This window comes from Octodon degus, unplaced genomic scaffold, assembly GCF_000260255.1.
Source record: "Octodon degus isolate 3935 unplaced genomic scaffold, OctDeg1.0 scaffold00391, whole genome shotgun sequence".
Classification (NCBI taxonomy): domain Eukaryota; kingdom Metazoa; phylum Chordata; class Mammalia; order Rodentia; family Octodontidae; genus Octodon; species Octodon degus.
Window position 1 is genome coordinate 494,745 of NW_004524967.1, and position 7,943 is coordinate 502,687.

Below are 7,943 nucleotides of genomic sequence, written 5' to 3' on the forward strand. Positions count from 1 at the left end.
AAAGAATTAACAACTGGAGCCACTTCTTATTATGAAGTTTTTGCATGTGAAAAGAAATTACCAACAAAGTGAAAAAGCAACCCTCAAATTTTGAAAAAAACCTAGACTAATAATCACCAGACAAAGGTCTGCTCTTTAGAATTTATAAAGAACTAAAAAATATGAGGGCCCCTAAATTTAAAGACCCAATCCAGAAATGGGCATCCAAGATGAACACACACTTCTCAGAGGACAAAATTAAAGAAGCAAATACATATATGAAAAAATGCTCCAAATAACTAGCCATCCATGAAATGCAAATTAAAACAACACTGAGATACTGTCTCACCCGAGAAAGAATGTTTATCATAGAGAAATCAACCAACAACAAATGTTGAAGAGGCTGTAGGAAAAAGGGAACCTTTCTCTACTGCTCTTGGGAATGTAGACTGCTGCAATCATTATAGAAATCAGTGTGAAGACACCTTAAAAAGCTGGGACTGGAAATACCATTCAAGTCAGCTATCCCCCTACTGGGAATTTTCCTGGAAGATCTGAAAACATCACATCATACTGATATATGTGTAACTGTGTTTATAGCAGCACAATTTGTGATAGTCAAATCTTGGAAACAATCAAGATGCCCATCACATGAGGAATGGTTTAAAAAGATATGGTATTTTTATACAATGGAGTATTACTCCGTTATAAACAATGTTAAACTTGAAGCATTTATATTTAAGTAGATGCCATTTAAAAATATACTCATAAATGAAATAAACCAGACCCATATGTGTAAATATTGTATAGTCTCCCTAGTATAAGAGCTCAAAAACTGGGGCCTGGGAGATGGCTCAGTGGAATAAGCACTTCCCTGGCAAGCACAAGGGTCTGAGTTCAATTCCTAGTTCTGAAAAAAAAAAAAACCTCAAATGAAGAAATACAAATAGAAATGTATAACAGAATTAAAAGGAAAGTGAGAACTTGAGGACTGGACAAAGAGGAGAAGGCATGGAGAAATCCTGTGAAACATGACATGGGTTAAGCCATACATTTATACTCTCAAGATGTGTAAGGCAATGATCCTGAGAAACATCAGCAGGTTTATGAAACTAGAATTTATTTGGTAGGATTCTCACCGTGACTAAATATACATGCTGATATCTGTGAACCAAGCAACTGCACTGAAGATAGCAATGTGTAATAGAAGGGTCACACTTAGAATACCTTTCATTCTGGTCTTCTAAATACATACTTCTTGTCATAACATACCAATTACTACCATACTGTCTCTCAAGGAAGTGTTCGGGTTTTTTTTTTTTTAAAGGGTAGTAAACAGAAAAAAGACACAACCAAAAAAAAAAAAAGTCACAGGACTGTCATGCTACAATTTTGTATATGGTTACATGTCTAAATTTCTCTGTAAAAATATGTAAAAATATTTCTGTGTAAAAATTGTTTATTCATATTCTTTAAGTGTTTTTCATTTTTTAATTTTTTCTCCACATTCTGTAGGGACTTAAAGTTTAACATATCAATACTTGATGGAAAATATCTGTCCCATGTTATGCATAAGATGTTTAATATTCAAACAGTTAGTAAGGTTAAACCCAACTTCATATGTTGTAGGATAATAATAAGCTTCTCTTCTGGAAGTTTAACAACCTAAGTTTACAGACCAAAAACTAGAGAAAAACAAGGGCTGCAAGATCAGCCAACATTTTGACCCTAGCCTTTCAAGGTCAGTGAAGACTCAGGACATAGGAGAACCTATACTGTAGCATCATGTAACTCAGTTGTAACCAAATTTTCTGATCAAGGAGATTATGTGGCCAAAGAGCAAAGTGATCAATAATGTAGAGTGTGCCTAAGGAGAGTCACATGAAGAGAAAACATTCTCTCAGGCTTTCACAGAGAGCAAATTGGTCAAGCAATGGCTGTGACTCATCCACATGGCTGACACTGACAAAGGATCTGCAAATTGTGGTGCAGGGTGACAGGAAAAATCCTGAGGGTACTTTAATGACATTATCAGGTACAAAAGTTATATTTCTTGTTATACATCTCTTGTTTTATCTTGGTCTTAAGAGTCCAGCAGAAAAGTATAAAAATGAGGTGTATAAAGCCATGTTAATATGCTGAGCTGTGGAAAGCTCAAGTCAACAACTTCTGTGGATAATCCACTACTATTGTGGACTGCTGGACTGTGTTGAATTGTGTTGCTTAATTCACACGCCAATAGTTTTAGATGCCAATCAAGTATTCGTCTCTGACAGGACTAAACAACAAAGGGGATACAAAGAAAGGACTATTTTGTACCTGTATATACAGAATAGTTAGGATAGATATACATTTACTTTTGCTTAATTCAGCGAGAAGAAAGATTTGTACTAATAGTGTTTGGATAAGATATCCTCTCTGCATCTTGTGCTATGGGTAACCACTAAGAAGATAACAATGTGCAATGTATTAATTATTGAAACTGTCCCATTAATCAGCTTTGAAACTGTCTCATTGTTATTTGCTTCTCAATAAAATAAAATTTAAAAAAAGCATCATAGTAAGCTCTGATGCACAATGCAGAACAACTTAATCTCAGTGCTGATACTGCATATTTAGTTGCTGTGCATCTGAAAACATTGGCCCAAAGGAAATATCGGCTAATATCAAGTCTATACATACATTAGGCTTTAGATATAGTTGCTTTCATAGAAATAACAGAAATCATGTTAAAAAAAAACCTTAAAACTATGTTTTAAATGAGTATGACAAGGAGAAGCCATGCATTGCTTGTGTTTACCCATATTAAGAGAACAAAATGCATTCTAAGTATCGCAAACCAATTAAATTGGAAAGTGGGTCACTTAAAGTAACACAAAAGGAGAACAGAAGGAACGGAAAGGCATGAGGTCCCCCAGTGGTTAACTGAAGTATAGTTGGTAACTGGAGGATGCCCAGACCACTTCTTCGGCCAAAGAAACAATAGGGCAATATTACAAAATTAAATTTGTACAGCTGTACTTCTGAGGATGCCATAGTTTCTCCTACTGTCACTACTGTGGTCTACAGAGCTCTTGATATTTTGTAGGATGTCCTGGGGTCGCACTCCCACTGATGGTGTGGGAATCCAAAAACCCACATTCCTGTGTAGCAGGAGTCTTGGCTCAGGAGCATTGGTGCTTATGAAGCTCCTGGAACTCCCACTGCTGCTGATATTGCTAGAACTTGCTGCCCACACACAAGTCCAGGCTGGCATCTACTTGTCCCTGGGATTACCCTTGCCAAAAGCATCACAAGGTACAGAAATTCAAAGGCAAACAACGATAGTTTTCTTTTCCTAACAACTTCCAAACACTTGGCAATGCCAGTATCAGAAACTTGATAGAGATCGATCACAGAAGAGTCTGAAAATGGAATTTGCAATGTCCAGCTCCCTGTGATATAATACAAGAGTTCAAGAGGAAGGAATGTGCTTGAGTGTAGACAGAAAATACCTGACTGAGAGCTTTATATAGAAAGCACTATAAGTAGGAAGCTGACCAGACATTTCTACAGGAAACTTAATGAGATGCTTATTCCTCCTTAAAGAGTCCTGTTCTCATCAACTCCTAATGGCTTTCTATATTTTTGCGGTCAGTATTCCCATATGTCTGCACCATTCTCTGCCCTTACATTCTCACATGCCACATGGATTTGTACTACTAGTCACCAATTATGTAAGCCATTGTAAGGGAACTGAAGCTCCAGTGTCTCCCTGTCATGATTTCCTTTATTCAACTGTGAAGAAACTGGGGATCCAGACAGTAGCTACGGGGTTTTACTTTATCCAGTTGTTTTCCTCATAAGAAGCTCAATTCATGACAGTAAGAAAACCTGAAGTGAGGCTCAGACATTGGCTCTATTTCTAGATTTTCTAACCACAAATAATATAAATATAAAGAAGAAAACACCTTTTCCTTCTTTAAGCATTAGTTTCTTCATAGGTAAAGTCAAAGGGCTGGTGCAATATTTAAATTTCCTTCCTATTCAATTTTATGAGGCTTTGTGAAATTCAGTGATCTCTGTGTTTTAATTTTTAAAACCTTTATAGCTAGGTTTACATCTAAGAAGAAAGGAAGATAGAGATGAATACCAGCAAATAAATAAAAAAAAAAGATAGATGATCAAGAACATGCACAAATCTTAGAAAATGGCCTTTATTGATCTTGCAAAATGGTTTTCTTCATGTTGCCTATTGTTTCATAGCAATGTACTTGACCAGCCATAGAGCTTTTATCTTCCTGGAATCCCACAATGATTTTTTCATACTTTACAGTTCCTCATTCACTTTTTCCCTTTGCCTCCATAGCTGGAGAGTTTGCTAGTTTTCTCTTTTTATCTATCTCAGAAGGCATGGAGTTTCATGCTGGCATCCCTGAAGTGGACTTGGAAGGTGGTTTCAGGTCACCAGATTCTAAAAATAAAGTGAGCATGTATCAGCCCCTTCTTTTTAAAGCTTACGGCAAAGCGACTACCAAGCAAAGAGACTTCCTTTTGCTAGTTTTGAGCATAATTTCACAATGCTGAGGGCACTGCTGTCTCTCATGCTCCTTCCATGTCTTCTCATACATCTAATGTACCAGCTTAGTTAGAGCACCATAACTTAGGACTGAAGGGAACAGTTCATAATACAAGGAAAGGCATGCAGTGTGAAAACTTTTCCTTACCTCCTTGTAGAATAAAAATGCAGTTAATTATATCATAAATTATAATACTACAAACAAGAAAGTTCCAAAATCCTAGAAGTTCTTGATACAAGAAAGGAAGGAAACAAGAGAAAAACATATTTTCCTTAATTTTTAGCCAATGGCCATACATGTCTGTGCCCATGTTTAATAATATCCTTTTTTCTCTCTTGATAACAATGAATGCCTCAGTAAAATATATCAATCAAAGGAGTTGAGAAAAAAATTAAGATTCATAAGAAAGTGTTAATATTTATTGGTAACTCTTAAACCAGAATTGTATAATAAGAGGAAGTTTTAAACATTTTCATATTCAATTTGAAGAAAAACATCTTATTTTCAAGACAGTAAAATACATTTTTAGAGCTTGCTCAAGATCTGTAGCATCTATTTTTTTGTTTAGAGTTTTCATTTTGGCCACTGAATGAATCAAAACTCTTAAAAATTGTTTATATTAAGGAATGTAATAAAACAAATGCTTATTTTTAAGTGTTAAAAGGCCTTGAGAAGCTTTCTAGCAAAAAATAGAAAGAAAAATTATAATAAATAACAGCAATATGTTCACTTCACATACTTTGAAGCCCACCTGTTTAAATGTTTTCAAAACTATTAAATGCAGCTGTTACATTTTTCCTTTGACATAAGCAAACATAACAACATAAGTATGTGAATGCATCTAAAGCCAGTAGTTACAAAGATGCAAACGACATTCAAAGTTCAGTTTTAAAAATTCCCTATTTTGGAATGTGGAAGAAGTAGACTCAGCTATGTAATTCTGAGTATTGTACTTCACTATGTACTTCATTTTTTCATGCGATGATAGAATTTCATTATTCACCTGTTGAGAGTCTTGTGAGGAATTGCTATGTCTCCAAACTACTTGAGATGTGCATAACCATCCCTCAGTTAATCATGAGTATTATCAGTAGAAGGGCATTTAGGCAGGTGCTACTCTCTGTGTCTGTATGCACACATATTCTTCCTTTCATACAGTTGATTTTGTGGGACATGGCCAGGCTACTATTTCACAACTATGCTCAGAGTGTTGAAAATTAGGAGATGACCTCTTGCATAGTTTTTAATTCTAATATTCTATCAATCATTGACCCTGAATACTATACACTTTTATTTTATAATCATTATCTTCCTTCGACATCTGAAGATATTCCATAGTCAGTAAAACCTTTCTGAGGTACAAAACAAAACTTTTAAATGGCATACTTGCTTGAGCATTAACAAGCAACTATGAGAGCAACTTACTACATATGACTGTTTTGGGAAGTTGAGTGAGATAAAAATATTACAGGCAATCAGACCAGGGCTAGACCCTCAAAGAGACAATATAGAACACAAGAACTTCCAACTGTGGGTGAGACAGGCACTCCTGACATGGGCCAGACCTCAAGACAAAAGAATAAAAAAATGCAGCCACATACCTCCCTAGGGATGGACATCATGAATTGATATTCTAAATAGGTATCAGTCACTTTGAAAAGATTAGGAGTCACTGACCCAAACCCTATAGGAAAACCCCCCATTCTGGATTCATGTCCACTTGCTACATGACTCACTTCCCCATTTGATCCCAATTTATTCAGTATTTCCAGAGCAATTAATCTTATTGGTAGACCATAGTTTTGTCCCACCTCATGTACAAGTTCCCATGTTTTCCACCTTAGACTCATCTCACTATATGGTTTTACTCTATAAAAAGCCCTAAAAAAGACAAGTTCTTTGGCAACCCATTCAGGTCCCCTTCTGTCCATCTCTCGAAGAGGAGCTTTCTTTCCCTCAATAAATATTCTGCTCTTAACCTCTGTTGTTCCTAAAATTCATTCTTCAGTTTTAGAGAACACAGACTTATCCCAGGTATCTTTTGGATTGGAAGTTTCATTCCCCTCTATCATATCACTACTTAGTATGTATCTATGAGCTCTGCTCTGAGCAAGTTCTCTTTAACCTATGACAGTCCTGAAGTTCAACTCAATTTACTTTACACCTTATCCAAGAATAAAGCCTACTCCAGAAAGTGCTAGTGAGGAGTAATTATTTTGTTTAGGATATTTTGAAGAAACATGCGTGGTAAAGATCGCATCACAGACAGCATAGTAATCCACTTCTCACAAGATAAAAACACTGTCTGTTACATATTATGTTCATCTGGGTCCTTTGAGAAGCAGATACTAGCATAATATTAAACATGCAAGGACATTTTAAAAGAAACATTCTTTAATATTATTCATTTTATTTGTGTTTGAAGATTTCATAACTCCTCTCTTTCAGATCTTTAGAAAAAATATATATATAATCTTGTTGTAAGCTCTAGCCAGCCCTCTGTGCTGTAGACCACTAGAACTTATTCTTCTTTGGCAATGTATTCCTAAAACCCAACCCCTTTATCTCCTACCCTCCATACTTGCTAACTTCTATAATTACTACTTTACTCTCTCTTGTGTTGTGAAACTCATTTTATTTTAACTTTGATGTATGAGTAAGAGCACAAGGAATTTGTCTTCTTGTATCTGGCTTATTTAATTTAAAGTAATGTCTTCCAGTTCTGTCCATTTTGTCATATATGACAGGTTAAAGGGATGGAAATGCTAATTACTTTGATTTGATCATTATATATTCTATGTGTGTATCAAAAAATCACACTGTGCCCATAGGTAAGTACAATTGCGACATGCCAGTATTGAAAAAAGAAATTAAAGTAGTTTTAAAGCCTAAAAAAAATATTAAATAAATAACATAACCCAGCTAACCTCCAAAAAATGGAAAAAAGAAAGATAAGGAAAAATTCTTGTAAGATATAATAATGGTGAAGATTCTGAAAAGGCCTGGCAGAAAGCATGTCAGATTCTTTTCCAATTTCAAGAAAATTCAGCAAGGCCACTACAAAGTCCTTGAGTCAACCTCAGCCATCAGAGAAGACCTCGCTTCCTGAGAACAAGCTGCATTAGTGTTCCTGCTTCCCTCCATCATTGTCAGAAAGCAGCCTCTAGAAAGCACAGCACAAACTGAATCTGAGAGCTCAGTAGTCAGGGTCTAGGGAAGTAACACTCTTATAGGTAGAGACCTGACAGACATTTCCTGGCCACCACAAGCCACAAACATCTTTTTCACATTTCTCTGCTCCAACATCCACTGGAAAGTGCTCTACAAAATAAATGGATCTAGTTTTTAAAGCTCCGTTCACCCAAGAATTCACTTTCAGGATGTTTCTACATCTATTCCTCTCTC